This window comes from Triturus cristatus, chromosome 8 (genome assembly GCF_964204655.1).
Source record: "Triturus cristatus chromosome 8, aTriCri1.1, whole genome shotgun sequence".
In the NCBI taxonomy this organism is placed as follows: domain Eukaryota; kingdom Metazoa; phylum Chordata; class Amphibia; order Caudata; family Salamandridae; genus Triturus; species Triturus cristatus.
This window is the reverse complement of record NC_140591.1, coordinates 437,396,236-437,421,726: the sequence shown is the minus strand read 5'-3', so window position 1 is coordinate 437,421,726 and position 25,491 is coordinate 437,396,236.

The following is a 25,491-nucleotide window of genomic DNA, read 5'->3' as shown; positions in this document are numbered from 1 at the left end:
GAAAGAAATCAGGGAAGAAAGAGGAACAAACATGTAGAGAAATGTTATTCACATAAAATCAATATATCGGTCAAAATTGAGCACTACATTCGGTCTCCTAGATTTTGTTTCCGCCCTTCCCGCCGACAGTATGTGACGAAGTTTTGAAAACCAAGGATACAAGGACTTTTTTTAACTCCGATGATGGGACATAAACACTGGTTACAATACTGAAGCATTGGGGGGGCGTGGCCAACCGCCGAGAGACATGGCCGCTTTCTGAGGCGGCTCCGACCGAGCGCGCCCGTTCCAGAATAAACCCACCCAATAATCCGTTCCTAAACTGTCAGTAAAGGATATTATTATAAATCGGAACCCACCGCGGATCGAAAGAGCCATGAAACCGCCATTTCCAGCTCGCGGTTCCGGCTCTAGCCCTGACGACGCACATCGTGATCCGGCAGTGGCGTTGCTCGGCCTGCACTCTTAAAGACCTCGAACTGCCGACTGAGGCTCTGCTCCGGGCAATCGGATCTGCCGAAGTCGGCCGCTTCAGCGCATCCTTGCAGCACCTGGGACTGAGTAGAGACGGGACGGTTGCCCCGGGGAGAACGCTGTGATGAGCGGTGCCCGGCTGAGTCTGGGAGCGGCACTGCTGCCTGCCTCAACATCGCGCGGGCCTCGGAGCTTGTGCCGCGATACACGCTAGGCGCTGATCTATAAGGGGCCCGCTACATTACTGGGGGCTGTGGGCACCAGAATTGCCGGGGGCTCGCCTAAATCAGAGGAGAATAGAAGCCCCAACCACACTGGTCTGAGGATGTGGCCCCACAAGTAACTGCTGAGCCCTGTGGCGGGCAAGAAAACCGGCTGCCCTGTGATGGGTGGCTTCAGTTTTGGGCGCTGCCCACCTCCAAGAGCGGGAGAAGGGGGGAAGGAAGCAACCCTGATGGTCCTTTGGCACCTGGGCCCCACTTGCCGCCTTACCGACCGATCGTGGCCCCGACCCGAAGCTGCCACAGGAGGTAGGGGCGGCCACAGATAGATGCTGGGGAAAACGGCGAGCTTACTCTCCTGAGGTGATAAGGTGGGCCGCTGAGAGGCCTAGCGACCGGATTGCGCACCCGGCAGGTGAAGGGGGCTGAAGCAAGGAATATTGAAAGGTGAGGCCTGGCTGCTGTTGCTGTTTCTTGGTGCCCTACGCAGAGTGGATTTAGCAGCCTGCTAATTGGAGGAGGGCTTGAGGCCTGGTCCCCGGGAGTGTACTATATCGGCCCGCTGCTACTGTCTGTTCCCCGGCAACCCGTGGTTCATTGCTCCACAGGCAGCCCTGCAGGAAAAGCCCTATAGACGTTTGGCATAGCTCACCAGCTGCGCAGAACTGATTTGCTCCTTTCCCTCGGATCCTAAGCGGATCACAACAGCTCAGTCATGGCTGGGGGTTGTGGCACCAAGACAGCGGTACAGGCCAAACTGAATAAATTGGCATGGGAAAAGGCCACTGGGGCAAACCCGAAAGCGGGAGCGGCTGCAATGGAAAAGCAACAGTCCGGAGAGGAGGTGAGAGAACCAACGCTGCAAGATATCCTCACAGCCATCACGACTTTTCGCACATCGCTGGAGTCACGAATTGACTCAGTGTCCACTGAAGTATCCCTTATCCGGGTGGATATGCGCTCCATGAACACGCGACTGAAGGATGTAGAAATCAAAGGCAGCTCCTTGGTTGATGACACCTCTGAATTGCAGCGCAGGATGGACGACCTTTGGGCCCACACTACCAAACTGGAAGTGCAGCTGGACGATTATGAAGGATGCTCCAGGCGTAGTAACGTCCGCATACTGGCGGTTCCGGAGAGAGCGGAGAGGCCGGCAGCGGATCTGTTTGTGGAAGAACTGGTCACCTCTCACCTCAAACCAAGTGGACTATCCAACTTATTCTCCGTGGAAAGAGCGCACCGGGTGCCGGGTGGCAGAGCGAAGCCAGGGGCCCCTTCACGGCCCTTACTGGCTATAATTTTTTATTTCAGAGATAGGGACATCATCCTGCAGGCAGCAAGATCTGTGCCCACACTGAATTTCCAGAACAGTCAAATCACCTTTTTCCCGGACTTCACCCTCAGGGTGCAGCGACAGCAACGCAGCTTCCTCAAGGTCAAAAAGGCACTTCGCGAGCAAGATCTCAAATACGCCATGCTCTTCCTGGCCAAGTTGAGGGTGGAATCGAATGGGAAGACTTGGTTCTTCGTTACCCCCGAGGAGGCCTGGGATTGGTTGGATAGCTGGCGCACCGTAGGCCGAGATGGCGGCCGCGCCCGAGGGGCAAGAGGTGAGAGGGGCACCTAAGACGCCGATGGAGGCACCCTGCCTGGCGAGCAGGAAGCGGCGACGGGAGGGTCTAAATGACTGGTCTGTATGCTACTATATTTCTGGGTTGGGGACCTATCTACTTGCCGCTGGACTGGGAGGCGGTCCGAGCCCTCTTAGTCAGTTCACTACATTTGGTCTGTGGTTCTGGAACTCATTTGTGATGGACACACTGTGATTCGATCGTGGAATTGTAGTCACATGAGTATTTTTGACTGACTTATTTGTCTTCCAGTTATTTATGTCTCTGGGATGGGTGCGCGGTTGGTCACACGCACCCACAAGTTTAAGGGGTGGACGATAGGCACTCTGCAAGTTCGGGTGGGCGGGAGGTTCTGACACTGCCATGCAGGGAGGCAGGGAGGGGGGTTCAGTTTAATGGGTTCGGGGGGATTGTGTGGGTTGGGGGGGTTGTTCTAATTTGTATTGTTAATTTTTTGTTTCACAGGTATGACACATATGACTTGATCCGTGAAAGGGCAGTAGCTGGTTGCATGCTTTTGGTACTTTTGTTTATGAAGGATAAAAGGTTTGCTGAGGTGTTTCCTCCTGGGGGCCCTTGCGAGTGGCTCCCCCGGCGATTGATTGATCAAAAATCAAGACAAGAAGGGCAAGAAGATTAGACAGGAGTTAAAGCTGCTTTCGTGAAATGTTAATGGGCTGAGAGACAAGATCAAGAGGGGCATAGTGCTCCAGTTTTTGAAACGGCACTCCCCCGATGTAGTCCTCTTGCAGGAGACACATTCGCTTGGAAATGCATGCAAGGCCATGTCGCAATGGGGTTTCCAGCTGGTGGCGCACTCAGCTTTTGGATCTGGTTCCCGGGGAGTGGGTATACTGGTCTGAAAGTAATTCTCCATGACAATAGACTCGATCCGCACTGATGTCCTGGGTAGATATGTCGCTGTCTCCGGGACCTGAGAGGGACAAATACTCAATCTCCTTTCGGTCTACATATTGCCGGGACTGCACACTCAGGCCTTTGCAGACCTTGGGGATCTCCTTTTAGATTTGCCGGATGGCAGAATCCTAACAGGGGGCGATTTTAAGTCTATTGTCTCTGATTCCCTCGACTGATGGCCACAAAGCGCCTTGCTGCCCTCCCGCATGCCTATTGACAGTTTTCTGGGTGCAATGGGCCTGGTGGATGTCTGGAAGGGACTCCATCCGACTGAGCAGCAATACACCTTCTACTCAGGTGCACACCATAGCATGTCCTGGATAGACTATGTGCTGATGCTAGCACACCAACTTCACAACGTAAAATAAATACAGCACCTGGCCAGGGGTATCTCCAACCATTCGCCTATTTTGTGTCGCCTAGAAGTGGGTGAGCCTTCGGTTGGCCGCACTGCCCCGATAAACTCCTGGTATCTCACAAATCCCCAAATCAGGGATAAGGTCTTGAGTGAGTCGGACCTTTACTTTCAGGAGAATGTGGGTTCGGTAGATTCTATGGCAACTCTTTGGGAGGCCTACAAAGTTGTCATATGGAGGGGGGCTTTTGGCCCAGATCGTGGGCCAGCGTGAGGAGAAGGGTGCGGGTATGACTCGCTTAGAGGAAGAAATCTTGAACTTAGAGAACGCACTTCGGACGCATGACTTGGCGGAGATACGCCAGAAATTGCGTATTAAAGTCAAAGAATTTATCGACATGGCTACAGAAGCTGCTAAGATGCACTATAGGGCTACGCTTGGCAGGGTCTATGACATTGGCGATAAGGCAGGCAAATTGCTGGCCTGGTTAGATCACAGGGAACAGGCCCATTGAGTAGTGGTTGAGATAGAAACAGACTCCCGCTCTCGCCTCACAGCCCCCAGGATACTGCGGACGCATTCGGCCACTACTATAAGACTCTTTATACTTCCCACACACCGCATATGGAGGAAGAGGCTTCCTCGCTTCTACGCGATATTTTCTGCCATCTCTCACTGAAGAGGAGCGTTCTGATATCGACTTGGATATATCAGCTGCGGAGGTTGAAAAAGCCATCCACGACTTACGTGGGGGGAAAGCGTCGGGCCCTAATGGCTTGCCCATCGAGCTGTTCAAGTTCACAGCGGTCAAGAAGGCACCCTGTCTCACAGGAATGTTCCGTGAAAGTAGGGAAAGGGGTATCCTGCCCGAGGACCAGAGGCTCGCCAATATTGTTGTCATCCACAAAGTGGGCAAGCCGGACAACAGGTGTTCCTCCTATAGACTCATATTGTTGCTTAACTGCAAAGCAAAAATACTAGCAAAGGTTTTTGCCTCCCGACTGCTTAGAGTCCTCACCCGGCTGGTTCATCCAGACCAATCGGGATTCATGCCTGCCAGAAACACCTCCCTCAACTTGCGCAGGCTCCACGGAGTGCTGTGCCGTGCTGACACAATCAAGGAAGACGCCGTCTTGGTATCCCTGGATGCTGCCTCAGCCTTCGACACCATTGAATGACCCTACATGTTCACAGCCATCTACAAACTGGGTATTGGCCTCAGATATACCAGCTGTGTTCGGCTTTTATACCACCAACCGCTCGCCGAAGTGGTGGTCAATAACAGGAAGTCCTCCGTTTTTGCTCTCGGTAGGGCCACCAGACAGGGTTGCCCCTTGTCTCCGCTTCTCTTTGCCCTGGCCCTTGTGCCTCTGGCAGCGTGGGTCCGCCAAGACCCCTATATAATGGGCCTCAAATGGACGTCTGGATGGGAGGACCGCATATCGTTATATGGGGATGATATTTTGCTTTATCTGGCCTCCCCAGCTGCTTCCCTCAACGTGGCCCTGGACATATTTCAGGTGTTTGGTAGATTTGCTGGTTATTCAATAAACTGGACTAAATCAGTGCTTTACATCCTCAATGGCAAGCGGCCTTCACTCCTTCGGGGCTGTCAACTGATGGAAGCCGAGGATGGCTTCAAATACCTGGGGATTTGGGTTTCTAAAGACCTGTCCAGATTCTACGATCGTAATCTCCTGCCACCTCTTGTGCGTCTTAAATCAGATATCCTATATTGGAAGTCACTTCCATTATCCCTGTTGGGGTGCGCGGCCCTATTCAAAATGATGCCCCTTCCCAGATTCTTGTATTCGCAACAAAACACTCCACATCCCGTTGGCTCCGCGTACTTCAGAGAGCTGGACTGTATCTTACGGGACTTGTTGTGGGAGGGTAAACAACCTCGTATTGCAACACACAAACTCACGCTGGGGTGGTTTTACGGAGGCATCGGACTCCCGGTATATAAAGAAAGGCTACTGGGCATCACACCTCGCTGCTATCAACCAATGCAGGGTGATCCGACCTTTCAGATTGAAAGGTGGCTCATCCGGGGTGGCAGTTTTGAGGGGGCTCTTTATCTGCCATCGTTGAAGCCTGCTTTGACTGGTCCGACAGGACATGTGGTACATGTGTGGAAAGCGGCTACTTAAAGCCTGGGTTGTGAGGGGAGACTCACACAGGCTACACCACTCTGACATAGTGAGCAACTGGGCAGACTGATTCGTTCAAGGGGCTTCGATCGTTGGGACCTCATAGGTATATCCAGGGTGGGTGACTTGTGGAAGGCGGGTGAGGTGGTCCCATTTTTAGAACTGCAGCAAGAATACGAATTAGCCCAGTCTGAACACTTCAGGTATCTCCAAATCAGACATGCCTTGATTGCGATTCTTCCTAAGGGTAGTACACTCCCCGAGTCCTCCCCGCTCGAAGACAGAGTTTTAGATGGGGACTTACCCGAAAAGGCAGTATCACTTATTTACAAGTTAATCAACAACATGACAGATCCCCTGATTCATTTGAGGGCTAAGTGGGATCACGACGTGGTGGGACTGGACGACGACGAGTGGCTGGCTGTGGTGGCCTCCCCTCGGGAGGTGGCCATCTCGTCCAGACTCCGCTTGGTGCAGTTAAAGCTTCACCATAGATCCTATTTGTCTGGGCCCCTGATGGTCACCATGGGATATAGTTCAGATGGAGGCTGTGTTAGACAATGTGGGCTGGAGGGCACCTTTATCCACACCCTGTGGGAATGCACTCCTAGCCAGAAATATTGGGAGCCGGTGGTGCACCTGATGGAGGAAGTGTTGGGGCAGCAGATTGATTGCAACATAAAACTGGCTCTCCAGAATGTGTGGGGCCCAACTGACCTGACTGTGCAGGGCTCAGAGCCCACCAAATATAGCAGAATGGGGCAGAGATATGGACTGGTGTATGGTCACGGAAAGTCCATATACAAAGCAAGGTGGTGCCCGAATAAATGGACGTAAATATGGGGGCAATGGAATGTCCACAGGCGAGAGATTTGTGAACCGCCAAGATCGAGAGAGGATATTCTCAGTGAGACCTAAATGCGTTTAACAAGAAATTGTCACTATTACTTTGAATTAATTATGCTTTCATGTATCACTCGCAATGTACCAAATATTGCCAATCTGTGTACAACTTGATTACTCATATTTCATGCCATGTTTTGAATAAAAAAGAGTTAATAAAAAATAAACTGAAGCATTGTGGTTAATGTGGTCCCTAAATGAGACGGAACTAAATTCAGTGCACGAGGTGCGAAAAAGTAATAACTTCCTGGATTGACCAAAGCATCATAACTACTGTGAATTATGCACTGTGTCCAATTACTTCATAAAACAAGTTGTTTAAGGGTGACCGTTTCCAATAGAGATGTTTCTTTAATGCGCAAGCAGCGTCATAAGTGCAAGCAGTGGTATATGTCCCTCATCACTGTTTACTAACTGTTTTAAAAAAACAAAAACAAAGAGTGGCCACTTTGTTTGGATGCATATGATTATGACTCTGTCGAGTTGAAACGCGTTATGCTACCTGCTGCTGCCTGAATAAAAATCTTTTTATCACTAAGGACAGTGGCTGGGCTTGTTTTGCACACGATCCTGTAGGAGGAGTGCAATCTTCTTTTGGAATATTTTGGGGATAAACGCGACCTAGCAAGCCCCAATCTGACAGGCTGGGCGTCCTGAAGTGTTGATTTTTTTTGGAATATATATATATATATATATATATATATATATATATATATATATATATATATATATATATATATATATATATATATATTATCTACTGGCGGTCGCCAGTAGATAGTTATAGTTAGGACCGTGTTTCCATAGGAAATCCGCAACATTCTATTTGGAATAACTTTGGCGCCGATTGACGAATCCTCGCGAAATTTTCAAAATAGGTGGGGCGCTCCGCTCCGCTCCTTCCCTGAAAGTCTCGGGGGGATTCGTCAAGCAGGGGCTGAGAAAAAGGGGGGGTCCCAAAACGCGTTTTCCCCATGCATTTTTCCATAGGACCTTTAGTCCAAGCTACAGCCCGAACGGCTGAACAGAATTACTTGAAATTTGGCAGAGAGGTAGTCCTCAGGTCAGGGATGTGCCTTTTGCAGGTCTGGTGTAAATCTGTTCAGTATTTCCTGAGAAAATAGCATTTAAATCAATATATATATCTATAGGCGCGCACCGTGCGCGTACGGTAATCCTTACCGTACGCGCACGCTGACGTGCGCGAGCGCGATTCTGATTGGTTGTTAGATCTTAGTAAACATTCGAATCGGTCAAAACCAGGAAGTGTCGGCTGCCATTTTGTCTCTCGCAGTCTGAGGGGGTGAAAAACAAAGGTGGAGAACGTGAAAAGGGGGCAGGGTGGACAGTTCCTGACCCCCTAGCCTTTGTCAGGGGGTCCCAGAAGGACCACCAAGGGCCAAAATGTGTTTTATTTTTTTTACGAAAAATCGCGGGGTGCGCGCAGCGCGCGCGTACGGTAGAAACCGAAAAATTTTGCGAACTGCGTAACGTGGGCGCTTGGTGTGCGAAGCGCACCAAGCGCCCACAGCGCGCGCACAGTGCGCGAAGCGCACCGTGCGCACACGGTGCACGCACGGGGAAAAACCTTAAAAAAAAAAAATAATAATAAATACATAACTTAGCATTTAAAAAAACGTACAAATTCACTGAAAAAACCATAGGTTTCACAAACGTTATAGTTAGGAATTAGCATTTAAAAAACCTTGCAAATTCACTAAAAAAAACATAGGTTTCACACATGTTATAGTTAGCTAGACATTTCACTCGTGAAAAACCATTGAAATTCCCCCGTTATAGTTAGTGCAGGCAACTATAACTCACGCGACCGCAATCCTCTGCTGATGACCTCAGATATTACATCACTGATGACATATGTGTCTTTCTGAAAAAAAAATATTTGTAATATATGTATAGCTAAAAATTAATGGAAGAAGACATGGGTAAATAAGTGTCTAAATAAAGTGATGTAATATCTGACGTCATCAGCAGAGGATTGCGGTCGCGTGAGTTATAGTTGCCTGCACTAACTATAACGGGGGAATTTCAATGGTTTTTCACGAGTGAAATGTCTAGCTAACTATAATATGTGTGAAACCTATGTTTTTTTTTGTGAATTTGCAAGGTTTTTTAAATGCTAATTCCTAACTATAACGTGTGTGAAACCTATGGTTTTTTCAGTGAATATATATATATATATCACCTACTGGCGGTCACCAATAGGTAGTTATAGTTAGGACCTATTATCCATAGGAAATCCGCAACATTCTATTTGGAATAACTTTGGCGCCAGTTGACGAATCTTCGCAAAATTTTCAAAACTGGTGGGGCGTTCCGGTCCGCTCCTATCCTGAAAGTCTCTGGGTGATTCGTCAAGCGGGGGCCGAGAAAATGTTTTCCATAGGAACCTTTAATCGCAGCTGCAGCCCAAACTGCTGAATGGAATTACACCAAATTTGGCAAAGAGGTAGCCCTTGGTTCACACTCGTGCCTTTTGGTTAAATGGTGTAAATCCGTTCAGTAGTTCCTGAGAAAATCAAAAGTAAAATCACATATATATCTTGGCGGTGCCTAACCACACATCTCATCGTGAGATCTGATTAGCTGTCAGCACTTCATCCAAGAAGTGTTGGCAGCCATCTTGGGACCAATATACATGATAGCACCTCATTAAAAAGCATTGCAGTTAATAGAAGGTTTTAAGACTTTAATTACATTATAAATCATTTGTTGATGGTACCATACTCATTTTAGGAATTGTGGTGTGTTCTAAGGTGATTTTACCATGTGAAAAAGCCTTCTGCTGGGATATCATGAATCATGTTTGAGAGAAAACTATTTTCTCATGCTTTTCCCTCAGAGGTTTGGAAGGTGATCTATAAGCTAAACTGAGAGCATATTTTCTGTAAATTCACATTATCTTTCTCAGTCATGTGAGAATGAAGTCTGACATTCTCAGTAAAACATGTACATCCAACAAGGGCAGAGACTGTCAGTTGATTCCTTTGTGTTCCACTGCAGCTTTCCAGAGCGTTCTAAAGAACAACTAGAGCGCTAACAGTCCTACTTATGACAAACGTATTGCACACCTGAAGCCATCTTGATTGGAATAAAGTGGCAACTCTTAAAACATTTAATTTAAAAAAGGAACAAAATGAGGGGGTTCATTTTGCCATAGAAAGTATGATTAGTACTGCAGAAAGAAAAATTAGGGCACATTTTGACTTCTCAAATCCTCTACTATTTCATTAAACCATTCTGACATGCAGACTAAAACATGCACTTTTAATACCAGCAGCAGACTTCCCTGGTGAGCAATAGCTTTACTACAGTGATCTAAGGAGCAACTAGAGTGGTAACATTCAGAATTTATGGCAAATGTGTGACATATCTGAATACCTTCTTGGTGGAATCAAAGTAAAAAACTGAAAGTATTTACTACTGAGGAGACCGTAGTAAATGATGAAATTAGGAAACTTCATAGCAAATAAGTCTCCCAAGATGGCCACCAGAGACAAAAGAGCCCAAATGTAGCACAAATGTCACCCAGTTGTAGCCCAAGTATAGCCCAATGACAGAATGTTCCAGAGTGTTCTTAAGAACAACTAGAGCGCTAACAGTCCTACTTATGACAAACGATTTGCACACCTAACGCCATATTGATTGGAATAAAGTGGTAACTCTTAAAACATTTAATTTAAAAAGGAACAAAATGAGGGGGTTCATTTTGCCATAGAAAGTATGATTAGTGCTGCAGAAAGAAAAATGAGGGCACATTTTGAGTGACTTCTCAAATCCTCTTCTGTTTCCTTAAAAAATTCTGACATGCAGACTGAAACATGCACTTTCAATACTAGCAGCAGACTTCCCTTGTGAGCAGTAGCTTTACTACAGTGATCTAATGAGCAACTAGAGTGCTAACATTCTGAATTTATGGCAAATGTATGACACATCTGAATGCCTTCTTGATGGAATCAAAGTAAAATACTGAAAGTATTTCCTACTGAGGATACTGTAGTAAATGAGGAAATTAGGAAACTTCATAACAAATAAGTCTCCCAAGATGGCCACCAGAGACAAAAGAGCCCAAATGTAGCATAAATATCGCCCAGATGTAGCCCAAGTATAGCCCAATGACAGAATGTCCCAGAGTGTTCTTAAGAACAACTAGAGCTCTAACAGTCCTACTTATGACAAACGTATTGCACACCTGAAGCCATCTCGATTGGAATAAAGTGGTAACTCTTCAAACATTTAATTTAAAAAGGAACAAAATGAGGGGGTTCAATTTGCCATAGAAAGTATGATTAGTGCTTCAGAAAGAAAAATGAGTGCACATTTTGAGTGACTTCTCAAATCCTCTGCTATTTCATTAAACAATTCATTCTGACATGCAGACTGAAACATGCACTTTCAATACCAGCAGCAGACTTCCCTGGTGAGCAGTAGTTGTACTACAGTGATCTAATGAGCAACTAGATTGCTAACATTCAGAATTTATGGCAAATGTGTGGCATATCTGAATACCTTATTGATGGAATCAAAGTAAAAAACTGAAAGCATTTCCTACTGCGGAGACTGCAGTAAATGAGGAAATTAGAAAACTTCATAACAAATAAATCTCCCAAGATGGCCACTAGAGACAAAAGAGCCCAAATGCAGCACAAATAGCCACGCGCCCCCTCCCCTTTAATATTACTTTTTTTAAATGGCCGATCCCCGGGGGATGGGGACCCCGGGCCAATAGTGGCCTAGGGAAGGGGAGCCACGCAGTCCCCCTCCCGTTACCACTTGCTCTTTGGGTGTGCTGTGTAACATACTCGTTGAGGAATATACTGTTTCTCTTTTATAACACACAACACACAAACCGGCGAGTGTAATGATGCTAAGGCACAAGCCCACATGGACAAACAGCTCAGTGTAAAGAGAGCCGGCTGCAGAGACGACATGTTCTAGCGCTCAGCCTTTCATCTTTTAGGAGCAGGCAACCATGCTGCTACAACAGTTTGGCAATTTTAGGCTTTAAACTACTACTTAATTTGCACCGGGGTCTACCAGTGCGCATATGGGCACTTAATCATATCAAAAAAGAGGCCAGGCTCTGGGGAGTTGGGGTCCCTGGGGCCAATAGTGGCCCGGGAGGGGGGCCACCTGGCTCCCCTCCCCTTTAATTATTTTTTTAAAAAGAAGCCAGCCTCGGGGGATGGGTCCCTTGGTCCAGTAGTGGCCTAGGGACGGGGGGCCACGCGGCCTCTCTTCCCAATAAATATAAAGAGGCCATGCCCTGGGGGATGGGGTCCCTGGGGCCAAAAGTGGCTCACGGAAGGGGGGTCATGTGGCCCCCCTTTGCTATTAATATATTGAAAAAAGGAGGCCATGCTCCGGGGGATGGGGTACCAGGGACCTAAATCGGCCTCAGGATGGAGGCCCCGCAGCCCCCTTTCCATTTTTGTTTGTTTTAGTTTTTAAAAAAGGGTCAGGCCCTGGGGGATGGGGTCCCCAGGGCCCCAAAAATACTAGAAGAAGGGGGGCCACACAGCCCCCTCCCTGTACCACTTTGCAAACGCGCCCCTTGGCGCGTTCTAAGTTGAGGAATTAAGTCCCCTTGAATACTCCCAGCAGGTACCTCCAGTAAGCGCCACACAGCTGGATTGCTGGGAGGTGATCTGAGGCCATGCCCCTTTTTGCACCACTATGCCTCTTGGCACACTGCTGGTGGAGAGATGAGGTCCACTTGTGTCCTGAGGACCTCAGGACACAAGTGGACTTCATCCCTTGAGCAGCAGTGCACCAAAAGCTGCGTTTGCAGAGTGGTGTAAAAAGGGGGCATGGCCGTGGACCACTCTCAGCAATCCAGGTGTGTGGCGCTTACTGGAGGTACTGGTGGGCTAGTTGGCCCCCAGAGACCCTCAGGAATCAAGGGGACTTAATACCCCAACTTAGAACACGGCAGGAGGCGCGTTTGCAGAGTGGTGGGGAATGGGGTCGTGGCCTTTGTCCACCTCTCAGCAATCCCACTGTGTGGGGCTTACTGGAGGAAGGAGGTAGGCTAGTTGGCCGCTAAGGGACCCCCAGCAGTGAAGGGGACTTCAATCCCCATCCAAGAGCGCACCAGGGAGCGCGTTTGCAGAGTGGTGGGCAAAGGAGGCGTGGCCTGCTACGAGAACTTTGCAATCCTGCTTTGCTGGGACTTACTGGAGGTTATAGGAGGGGTAGTTGGCCCCCAAGGATGTCCTTGGGGGCCAACTACCCCTCTTGTTACCTCCAGTAAGTCCCACACAGTGGGATTGCTAAGACGTCTTCGGAGGCCATGCCCCCCTTTCTCCACCACTCTGCAAATGCGCCTCCTGGCAGACTACGGGATAGGGGATGAAGTCCAATTTACTCCTATGGGGGCTTTGGAGGACAAGAACCCCTCCTGGGACCTCCTGTAAGTCCTACGCAGGTGAATTCCTGAGCACGGGTCGGAGGCCCAGCACCGTTTCTCCACCACTCTGCAAACGTGACTACTAGTTAAAGAAGTGTTTGCAATGTAATAGGTTTCGCATTTGCGAGAATTAGAGCTATTGGCATTGTAAATGCAAACGTTTTTTACTAATGTTTTTTGGAGTAGAGTGGATGTACGTTGTGTGTAGTGGAATTATGTGGTATGTTGTGCAGTGAAATTATGTGGATAGAAAGTATGTGGTATTTAGTGTATACTAATTATGTAGAGTGGGATTATGTGTTATGGAGAGTAATTATGTGGTATGGTAGTTTGTGTTGTGGAGTGGTAACCTCAGGTTTAGTCTTCCTCGTTTCCATTGAAGCTCAACTATGAACTCAATGAGACAAAAAAAGAAGGAATCACGAGGAGCACTTGAGGACCTAGTCAGAGGTATGAGCAGGGCCATTATAATTATGTGACTGTTTGGCTGCACCGACTTTCGCACAATTATACATTTTCTGCATTACCCACATAATTCATCAGCTGCTCCCTAATCTGCAGATTTGTACAAAAAATGCCTTGTTTCTAGCTCAAACGGCTCAAACGTTACCAAAAATGCAGCGACCAGTGTTACAGGGTGGTGGAAGGCCCTTTGCAAACCTAGAATGGTCACCTGTTACTTATTGCTAAATGTGGGTGTTAAATTGGTACTAATGGTGTGCAAGCCACTCTTGCTTCCCTCTGCACCTCTCTTGCCTCTTTCTGCATTTCTGTTGCTTCTTTCTGCACGTTGCTTTCTTTCTCTGCACTTCTCTTGCCTCTTTCTGCAAATCTCTTGTACTTTCTGCACCTCTCTTCCCTCTTTCTGCACATCTGTTGCCTCTTTCTGCACCTCATGTGCTTCTTTCTGTACCCCTCTTACGTCTTTCTGCACCCTTGTTGCCTCTTCCTGCACCTCTGTTCCTTCTTTCTGCACTTATTTTGTTTTTTCTGCACCTGTCTTGCTTCTTTCGGCACCCCTCTTGCCTCTCTCTCCACCCCTCTTCCCTTTTTCTGCACTTCTGTTGCTTCTTTCTGCACTTTTCTTGCCTCCTTCTGCACTTCACTTGCTTCTTTCTGTAACTCTCTTGCCTCATGGTGCACCTCTCTTGTCTCTTTATGCACCTCACTTGCTTCTTTCTGCACCCCTTTTCCCTGTTTCTGCACCCCCTCTTCTTTCTTTGTGCAACTCTCTTGCCTCTTTCCACACCTCTCTTACCTCTTTCTGAACCACTCTTGCCTCTTTCTGTACCTCTGTTCCTTCTTTCGTCACCTGTCTTGTCTCTTTCTGCACCCTTTGTGCCTCTTTCTGTACCCCTCTTGCCTCTTCTGCACCTCTCCTACCCCTTTCTGCACCCCTCTTGCCTGTTTCCCACCTCTGTTGGTTGTTTCTGCACCTCTTTTGCTTCGTTCTGTACTTCACTTGCCTCTTTCTGTACCCCTCTTGCCTCTTTATGCACCTCTGTTGGTTCTTTCTGCACTGCTCTGGCTTTTTCCTGCACCTCTGTTCCAAATTTTTACATCACTCCTGCCTTTTTCTGCATCCCTATTCCCTCTTTCTGCACCTCTCTTGCCTCAGTCTGCCCACCTGTTCCCTCTTTCTGTACATCTTTTGCCTCTTTCTGCAACTATCTTGCCTCTTTCTGCATTTCCCTTGCCTCCTTCTGCACCTCACTTGCCTCTTTTTGAACATCTGTTGGTTCTTTTGCACTGCTCTTGCTTCTTTCTGCACCTCTCTTGCTTCTTTCTGCACCCCTCTTGCTTCTTTCTGCACCCCTTTTACCTGTTTCTGCACCTCTCTTGTCTCTGTCTGCACCTCTGTTCCCTCTTTCTGTACCTCTTTTGCCTGTTTCTGCAACTCTCTTGCCTCTTTCTGTAGTTCTCTTGCCTCCTTCTGCACCTCTGTTTCTTTTTTCTGCACTTCTCTTGCCTCTTTCTGCACCCCTGTTGCTTCATTCTGCACTTTCCATGCTTCTTTCTGCACCTGTCTTGCTTCTTTCTGCACCCCTGTTGTTTCTTTCTGCACTCGTCTTCCCTCTTTCTGTACCTTTCTTGCCTGTTTCTGCATCTTAATTTCCTCTTTCTGTACTTTTCTTGCTTCTTTCTATACCTCTCTTGCTTCTTTCAGCAATTCTCTTGCCTCTTTCTGCACTTTTCTTGCCTGTTCCTGCACCCCTCTTGCCTCTCTCTGCACCTGTCTTCCCTCTTTGTGTAACTCAACTCTCTAGCCTCTTTCTTCACCTCTCTTCCCTCGTCCTGCACCACTCTTGCCTCTTTTTGTACCTTTGTTGCTTCTTTCTGCACTTCTCTTGACTCTTTCTGCACCCTTCGTGCCTCTTTCAGCACCTCTGATGCTTCTTTCTGCACTTCTCTTCCTTCTTTCTGTACTCCTCGTGACTCCTTCTGCACCTCTGTTGCTTCTTTCTGCACTTCTCTTGGTTCTTTCTGCGCTGCTCTTGCCTCTTTCTGCATCCCTCTTACCTCTTTGAGCACTTCTTTTGCTTCTTTCTGCACTTCACTCTCCTCTTTCTGCACCTCTCCTGCCTCTTTCTGCACCTCTGATGCTTCTTTCTGCACTAATCTTCCTTCTTTCTGCATCTCTCTTGCTACATTCTGCACCTCAATTGCCTCTTTCAACACCTCTGTTGCTTTTTTCTGCAGATCCCTTGCCCCTTTCTGCACCTCACTTGCCTCTTTCAGCACCTCTGTTGCTTTTTTCTGCAGATCGCTTGCCTCTTTCTGCACCAATCTTTTTTCTTTCTGCACCTCTGTTGCCTCTATCTGCAACCCTGTACCCTTTTTCTGTACCTTTCCTGCCTGTTTCTGTACCTCTCTTGCCTCTTTCTGTACCTCTGTTATCTCTTTCTGCACTTTTCTTGCTCTTTCTTCACCCTTTGCTCCTCTTTGAGCACCTCTGTTACTTCTTTCTGCACTTCCTTTCTTTCTTTCTGCACCCCCAGCCTCTTTGTGTACCTCTCTTGCCTCTTTGTGCACCCCTCCTAACTTTTTCTGCACCCCTTTTGCTTCTCTCTCTACCCCTCTTCCCTCTTTCTGCACTTATGTTGTTTCTTTCTGCACTACTTTTGCTTCTTTCTGTACCTTACTCACCTCTTTCTGCACTTCTGCATCTTTCTACACCTCTGTTGCTTCCTTCAGCAACTCTCTTGCCTCTTTCTGCACTTTTCTTCCTTCTTTCTGCACACCTGCTGCCTCTTTCTGTTCCTCTCTTGCCTCTTTCTGCACCCCTCTTGCCTCTTTCTGCACCCCTTCTACCTGTTTCTGTACCTCTCTTGTCTCTGTCTGCACCTCTGTTCCCTCTTTCTGTACCTCTGTTGCCTGTTTCTGCAACTCTCTTGCCTCTTTCTGCACCCCTGTTGCTTCATTCTGCACTTTCCATGCTACTTTCTGCACCTGTCTTGCTTCTTTCTGCACCCCTGTTGTTTCTTTCTGCACTCATCTTCCCTCTTTCTGTACCTTTCTTGACTGTTTCTGCATCTCACTTGCCTCTTTCTGCACTTTTCTTGCTTCTTTCTACACCTCTGTTGCTTCTTTCAGCAATTCTCTTGCCTCTTTCTGTACTTTTCTTGCCTGCACCTGCACCCCTATTGCCTCTCTCTGCACCCGTCTTCCCTCTTTGTGCAACTCAACTCTCTAGCCTCTTTCTATACCTCTCTTCCCTCGTCCCGCACCACTCTTGCCTCTTTTTGTACCTCTGTTGCTTCTTTCTGCACCTCTCTTGACTCTTTCTGTACCCTTCGTGCCTCTTTCAGCACCTCTTATGCTTCTTTCTGCACTTCTCTTCCTTCTTTCTGTACTCCTCGTGACTCCTTCTGCACCTCTGTTGCTTCTTTCTGCACTTCTCTTGGTTCTTTCTGTGCTTCTCTTGCCTCTTTCTGCATCCCTCTTGCCTCTTTGAGCACCTCTTTTGCTTCTTTCTGCACTTTACTCTCCTCTCTCTGCACCTCTCCTGCCTCTTTGTGCACCTCTGATGCATCTTTCTGCACTTCTATTGCCTCTTTCTGCACCTCTCTTGCTTCTTTCTGCAGCTGACTTGCCTCTTTCAGCATGTCTGTTGCTTTTTTATGCACCTCTCTTGACTCTTTCAGCACCTCTGTTACTTTTTTCTGTAATTCTCTTCCTTCTTTCTGCATCTCTCTTGCTACTTTCTGTGCACCTCAATTGCCACTTTCAGCACCTCTGTTGCTTTTTTCTGCATAGCTCTTGCCCCTTTCTGCACCTCACGTGCCTCTGTCAGCACCTCTGTTGCTTTTTTCTGCAGATCTCTTGCCTCTTTCTGCACCCATCTTTTCTCTTACTGCACCTCTGTTTCCTCTATCTGCACCCCTGTACCCCTTTACTGTACCTTTCCTGCCTGTTTCTGCACCTCTCTTGTCTCTTTCAGCACTTCTCGTGCTCTTTCTTCACCCTTTGCTCCTCTTTCAGCACCTCTGTTACTTCTTTCTGCACTTCTCTTCCTTCTTTCTGCACCCCCAGCCTCTTTGTGTACCTCTCTTGCCTCTTTGTGCACCCCTCCTACCTTTTTCTGCACCCCTTTTGCCTCTCTCACCAGCCCTCTTCCCTCTTTCTGCACCTCTGTTGGTGCTTTCTGCACTGCTCTTGCTTCTTTCTACACCTCTGTTGCTTCTTTCAGCAACTCTCTTGCCTCTTTCTGCACTTTTCTTCCTTCTTTCTGCGCCACTGCTGCCTCTTTCTCTACCTCTCTTGCCTCTTTCTGCAACTCTCTTGCCTCTTTCTGCACTTCACTTGCTTCTTTCTGCACCTCTCTTGCCTCTTTCGGCACCTCTGTTGCTTCTTTCTACACTTCTCTTGCCTCCTTCTGCACCTCTGAGTTAGAGGTAGTTGTAATCCTCCTGCCCTATTATGTACTAGGGCCTTACAGGGGAGGTCATGCCAATCACTGGAGTACCCCAACCCATAGCGTACCCTAGTGTATTTAGGTGTTTTCGCTGTATTCTAAGTGTTTTTCAGCAAAGCACTGGCTCCGGGCCTGGTTAGTCAGAGTCAGTTACCACCAGTACCAATCAGAAAAGTTTGGGGCCACAGGATGACTTTGCAACAAGGCCTCTTTCTGCACCTCTGTTGGTTCTTTCTGCATATCTCTTGCTTCTTTCTGTACTTTTCTTCGTCTTTCTGGACTTCTGTTGCCTCTTTCTTCATTTCTCTTGCTTTTTGCTGTGCCTTTCTTCCTCTTTCTGCACATGTCCTACCTCTGCAGGCATAGTTAGACATTGGCATTTAAAAAACCTTTGAAATTCACTGAAAAAAACATAGGTTTCAAGGACGTTATAGTTAGAAATTAGCATTTAAAAAACCTTAGAAATTCACTGAAAAAGCCAGAGGTTTCAGGGACGTTAGAGTTAGAAATTAGCATTTAAAAAACCTTAGAAATTCACTGAAAAAAACCACAGGTTTCAGGGCCGTTATGGTTAGTTGGACATTTCACTCGTACAAAACCAGGGAAATTCGGCCGGTGTAGTTAGTTATAACTCGCGCCCCCGCAATGTACTGCTGATGACATCATATATTACATCATTCATGACATGGTCAGTGACATCACTGATGACATCACTGATGAGATCTCAAATGGCATCACTGATGACATCATCCATGTAATAATCTGATGCACCTCCTCACACCCTAATATAACCTTGATACACCCACTCTAAAATATCGACTACCTTTTTCGAAACCATAGACACACCAATAGCAGTTACTACATACCCACTTACTGATTCCTAGGTCTGTACACACATCCACTCATTCACCCATACAGTCACTCATACATGCAGTCACTCACCAATACAGCAATATCATTTGCACTCATACACCTATACAGACACTCACACACCGTAACTCATCCATAGAGTTACTCACACACCTAGTCAGTAATGCAAAGAATCCATCACACTCCCATTTACTCACCTATACAGTTATACACACACCACCTCACTTATTCATAGAGATACTAACACATACTTACTCTCTTATACAATCACTGATACAAGCACACACTCATCCATACAGCCACTCTCACAATCACTCATTCTTATATATAGTCATTTATATACTCCAGCACTCACATATACTGACTTTCACATATGTAGTTACTCACACATGTACCACTGAGACATCATTCACTCACCAACACACTCACACACACTCACCCACCCATACAGTCCTTCCCAGATGTACTCTTGAACCCAGTGAATCACCCACTCACACATCTATGCACAGAGTCACACACCCCCACCCACCCACACAGATACTCAGGCACCCATACAGATACTCAGACAACCAATCAATAACCCATATAGACACTTGCATAGCTACTCACCAACCCATGCAGCTGCTTACACACCAACTGACAGACTGATACAGACATTCACACAGTTTAGTCAATAACCCATGCAGTCAATAAAACATGTTTAATCACTCACTTATACAGTCAGTCAAGCACCTACTAAATCATCCATTCAGACACTTATACACCCATTCATTCTTCAATACACCTTGGCACATATATATATATATATATATATATATATATATATATATATATATATATATATATATCCATTCAAACAGTTGCCTGCAGAGAGAAGGCCCACACAGGTAAGTTGGTTTACGCTGTTTATTCGTTGGAATGAACACGTTCCCCAAAGCATTCGCTGTGTCTCGCTGCAGTAAAGGCCTCGCCCAACGCGTTTCGTGAAAACACTTCATCAGGGGCATCACGGGAAACAAAGTCACAGCGTGGTTCATTACACCAAATTTTAAATATCCTAATCCCCGCCTCAGTGGGCGTAGCTACTGACATAGCCTTCTGGATCTTGTGGTGCAATGCATATTCCTTCAGTGAGGCGCCGTGTACTTGCTCTTAAACTGTGGTGAAAAAATAAATCCCAAGTGGGTTGCGAAAGTCCACAACGATGTAGGAGATGTCATCACATCCTCCCGACAGCATACCTGTCTTGCACACCACAGCGTCGGTTGGCGCTATAGTAAGACTGCACAGAAGCGCAGCGGTGCCTTCTCGCGGCTCAGGCTGGGCCGCTAATATCCATTCAAACAGTTGCCTGCAGAGAGAAGGCCCACACAGGTAAGTTGGTTTACGCTGTTTATTCGTTGGAAGGAACACGTTCCCCAAAGCATTCGCTGTGTCTCGCTGCAGTAAAGGCCTCGCCCAACGCGTCACTGCTCCCGGTCCTCCCGAATGGTGAAGTGAGGGAATCAGGGCTGTGCTATATATAGTGTGATCTAATAGTTAATTGGTAGAAAGTGGACCGGCACCTTTGTAAGTGCTGTCTGGTACGCGATTTTCCTGTGTCCCAAATCGCCCTATATATTCAAGCCAACTAGTGCCTGATCTAAAAATGACCGTGGCTCGGGCATTCCTAGTGCACAAAAGTGAAGCCCAAATCTGCCAATGCGTGGGCGCACCCGACTGAGTGAAAGACGCAGTTGTGGATGCTCCACCCCCCGAGTGTGCAAAGGCAGCTGTTCTGAGTCATCGCGTGACGGCAGCGCATGCCTATTGTAGCAAGGTGAAGCCGAGTTCCGCCAATAAGTAGGCGCACGCGTATAACACGGAAGATGCGGTAAGAGTGACTCCACCCAAACAGCTGGTGTAACTAATCACATGAAGGCAGCATTCGTTCCGGGGGCCATCAGCGAAGCCGGTGCTGTAATAGGCAGGTATAAGAAAAATATAAGAAATATGAACAACGATGGAAATATCAGGAGACCTGCGTGTTCAGTAATACATAAATACATGTTTTTTTGAAAAAAATATGTGTAAAAATAACACAAGACATGGGTATTTTAACATATCATAAGGCCCGGCTGGTCCCAAAAAGTGTAGTACTCAGAACCTGCCGCTTCCAAAGCTGGCTAAATAAATGATGGTGGTGGTGCCCGGTTGCTGTTAGGTGATGTAAAACACCACTTTATGTAAACGCACAAATAAGGATGGAGAGGCAAAGTTGTAGGATGAACGTGGTTTTTTAGTTCATATCAGAGAAATGATCTAGGTTGCAACAAAACCAAGGTGGCAAAAAACCCACACAAAGGTTAGTTAATGGAAAAGTAGAGTGTGCTGGGTGTACAAGATGTGTAGATCATTTCTCTTAGAAATTTTTGGATTTCTACAAATCATGGTGTTGTAGGTTGTTGATTAACGTCCCATTTGCAGCCACAGGATCACATTGTTGAGCCCATTCTCCCAGGACCGCAGACGATAGACCCATCGTTGCTCCCTGATGTGTAGGGCTTTTGTCAGGTCAGATTTGCATTTCTTCATGACCTCCAGGATAACCCACTTGAGGTCTGTGTCTTTGTGATTTTTGTCAATAAAGTGACGTGTCAGTTTGGTTTTGGACTTTTTGCACCTGATGGTGCTCCGGTGTTCGTTAATGCGGACCTTTACTTTCCTGGTGGTAATGCCTACATACTTGAGGTCACAAGGGCATGTTAAGAGGTACACAACATTCTCCGTGTTGCAGTTGCTGAATTCTCGTAATGGCCAGGGGTTATTGTAGCCTATGTCTACCTCCTTTGTGTTGGTCGTAAGGTTGCAAGAAGTGCATCCACCCGAAGGCCTTGAGACAAAATCTCCCGGTGGGTCGAATTCGAGTTTGAAGGAACTGCTCGAATACTGAAACTTTTGGGGCACAAGCAGAACAACTGGAGAAAAAGCTCCTGGAACGTCATTATCCAAAAAAGATGGTGAGAAAAGCAAGGAAAAGAGCAAGAAACAACCACAGGGTGTCATTACTAGAGAATGTCACAAAAGAAGACACCAAGAGACTGGTATGTGTTACTACATACACCCCTGTCTCTAACATAGTCCAGAAGATCATCAGAAAGAACTGGCACATCTTAAACAGCGTAGGAAAATAGTGGGAAGCACCTCTGTATGCCTTCAAGTGAAACAAAAGCATACGTGATGAATTGGAACACACCAAGACAACGCCCCTTGTAGGAGAAGAACAACAGACACTATGAAATCAACCACGACCAGTGGGCCACTACTCCTGTGGTGGATGCACGTCTTGCAACCTTACGACCAACACAAAGGAGGTAGACATAGGCACCAATAATCCCTGGCAATTACGAAAATTCAACAACTGCAACACGGAGAATTTTGTGTACCTCTTAACATGCCCTTGTGGCCTCAAGTATGTAGGCGTGACCACCAGGAAAGTAAAGGTCCGCATTAACGAACACCGGAGCACTATCAGATGCAAAAAGACCAATACCAAACTGACACGTCACTTTATTGACAAAAATCACAAAGACACAAACCTCAAGTGGGTAATCCTGGAGGTAATGAAGAAATGCAAATCTGACCTGACAAAAGCCCTACACATCAGGGAGCAACAATGGGTCTATCGTCTGCGCTCCTGGGAGAATGGGCTCAATGATGAGATCCCGTGGCTGCAAATGGGACATTAATCAACAACCTACGACACAATGCTTTGTAGAAATGCAACAATTTCTAAGAGAAATTATCTACACATCTTGAACACCCAGCACACTCTGCTTTTCCATTAACTAACCTTTGTGTGGGTTTTTTTGCCACCTAGGTTTTGTTGCCACCTAGATCATTTCTCTGATATGAACTAAAAAACCACGTTCATCCTAAAACTTTGCCTCTCCATCCTCATTTGTGCGTTTACATAAAGTGGTGTTTTACATCACCTAACAGCAACCGGGCACCACCACCATCATTTCTTTAGCCAGCTTTGCAAGTGGCAGGTTCTGAGTACTACACTTTTTGGTACCAGCCGGGCCTTATGATATGTTAAAATACCATGTCTATTGTTATTTTTACACATATTTTTTTTTTAAAACCATGTATTTATGTATTACTGAACACGCAGGTCTCCTGATATTTCCATTGTTGTTCATATTTCTTATATTTTTCTTATACCTGTCTATTACAGCGCCAGCTTCGCTGATGTCCCCCGGTACGAGTGCTGCCTTCATGCGATTAGTTACACCAGCTGTTTGGGTGGAGTCACTCTTACCGCATCTTCCATGTTATACGCATGCGGCCACTTATTGGTGGAACTCGGCTTCACCTTGCTACAATAGGCATGCGCAGCCCTCATGCGATGACTCACAACAGCTGTCTTTCCGCACTCGGTGGGTGGAGCATCCACAACCGCGTCTTTCGCTCACTCGGGTGCGCCCACGCACTGGCAGATTTGGGCTTCACTTTTGTGCACTAGGCATGCCCGAGCTATGGCCATTTTTAGATCAGGCACTAGTTGGCTTGAACATAAAGGGCAGTTTGGGACACCGGAAATCGCGCACCAGACAGCACTTACAAAGGTGCCGGTTCACTTTCTACCAATTAACCTATTCGATCGCACTATAGATAGCACAGTCCTGATTCTCTCACTTCACCATCAGGGAGGACCGGGAGCAGTGACCTATGAGCATCGTGGAGAACGTCCCCTGAGGCAGTAAGAGTGTGCTTGGGTGCAGGATGGCTGTTTTTCCCTTTTAAGCCTTTCAGTATGAGTGTGATTTAAATATTTATCAATGACTTGAAACTACCATTTACACCATTTTCTTTACAGGGTTTGACTACAGGGGTTTTCCTCTCCCCACCTCCCATGGGGCAAGTAGTTTTGTTGTTTAGGGTAAGAATCAGTGAGATTTTTATCTCACATCACCATTCCTAATTGTGTACACACAGAGTGTCACGTGCCACATGAGTAGTCACTCACATTTAACTGAACCAGAGCATGTATTGTTTTCAGTATTCTTTCGTGACCCAGTTATGTTGTTACATTTTTTATTGTAACTCTTTGTATTCCAGGCTTGAACTTAGAAGCCATTTCTAAAGTGGAGAGTGACACAGGTCACACCCGCACAGTGGTATCTTCCTGCCACCAGTTGGTAAGAACGGACCACCCCCCATTTTTTGTACTAAGGTCCTGATGAATGCCCTGGACCCGCTTGTACATTTTGCCAGAAACATGTTGATCGCTTACACCACGGTTAGGGGACAATTATTTCCCCATATACCGTCCACTGATTTTAATATCATATAGTTACCAGTCACATTAAGATTCACAATTTGATAACTATAATGATTTTTACTCTCACTCACTTTCTCACGGGCCGCCACTTAGTTTAGAAGTGCATCCCTATCGTCAGGTGTTGGCCGCCCTCTATCAAACCAAGGTTTTAGAGGGTGAGGGCTGGTCAATGATGAAGCATGACACCTGGTGGTTTGTGAGACCAGTCCGTCACATTTTGTGAGATGCCTACACTCACAATTCAAACATAATTTCACAGTGGTCACTACACTAGGAGCCGCTCTTGTTGTGGTTAACATGTCATTGACCATGTCATAAATAATGTAAAATGTGACTTCATCAGCAGTGCATTGCGGGGGCACGAGTTATAGTTAGCTTAAGTAACTATAATGGCCGAATTTCTCTGGTTTTGTACGAGTGAAATGTCCAACTAACTATAACGTCCCTGAAACCTGTGGTTTTTTTCAGTGAATTTTGAGGATTTTTTAAATGCTAATTTCTAACTATAACGTCCCTGAAACCTGTAGTTTTTTCAGTGGAAAAAAAATATATATACATTTTCCACAGAGAAACGCCTGTTGAAACCTCGGGACCCGTGGAGGGGGGTGCATACCCCGGGAGAGCACCCGATTTCTAAATCTCTAAGAATCCTTCGTAACCACACAAAACAATGCACTCTCAGGACTTGTGCAAAGTTCTAAACCAGGAAGTTTATTGTCGCTTCCACGCTACGCGTTTCGGCGTAAAGCCTTGCTCACACGTAGGAAGTTGATTATCAGCCAAAATTAAATAGCGGTTTCCACATACATCAAAGGTAACAAAAAAGAGAAAGGACTAGCATTAGTCATGAAGTAACACAAAAAGGCGGCGGCCATCTTACAGCTAGTAAAGTTTCCATATCGTCATGCAAGTAAACATGTAATCCACATCCTGGAATTGCATAGGACAATTTAAATGTATATATTAGATGCAACATATATTAACATTAATAAAATAGTCTTTTATAAATCCACTTGTAAATTCAGTAAACACCTTCACCAGAATGATGTCGCTCTGTGCTGCCGTACATTAGTCAGTAAACTTAATTGTACACAAGTCCTCTCTACATAATGAACAAAATCAGTAAGTGGAAATTCGCTAACCTGTGACGTGCTAGTGCGAAAAACAAACAAAGTATGTGAAAATAATGTGAAAGTAATAGAAAAGGTGATTGACACCCTAAAAAACCCATAAGACAATTGTCCTGGAATCCATACTCAAACAATGTAAACATCCGTTAATGGGACCTCAGTGG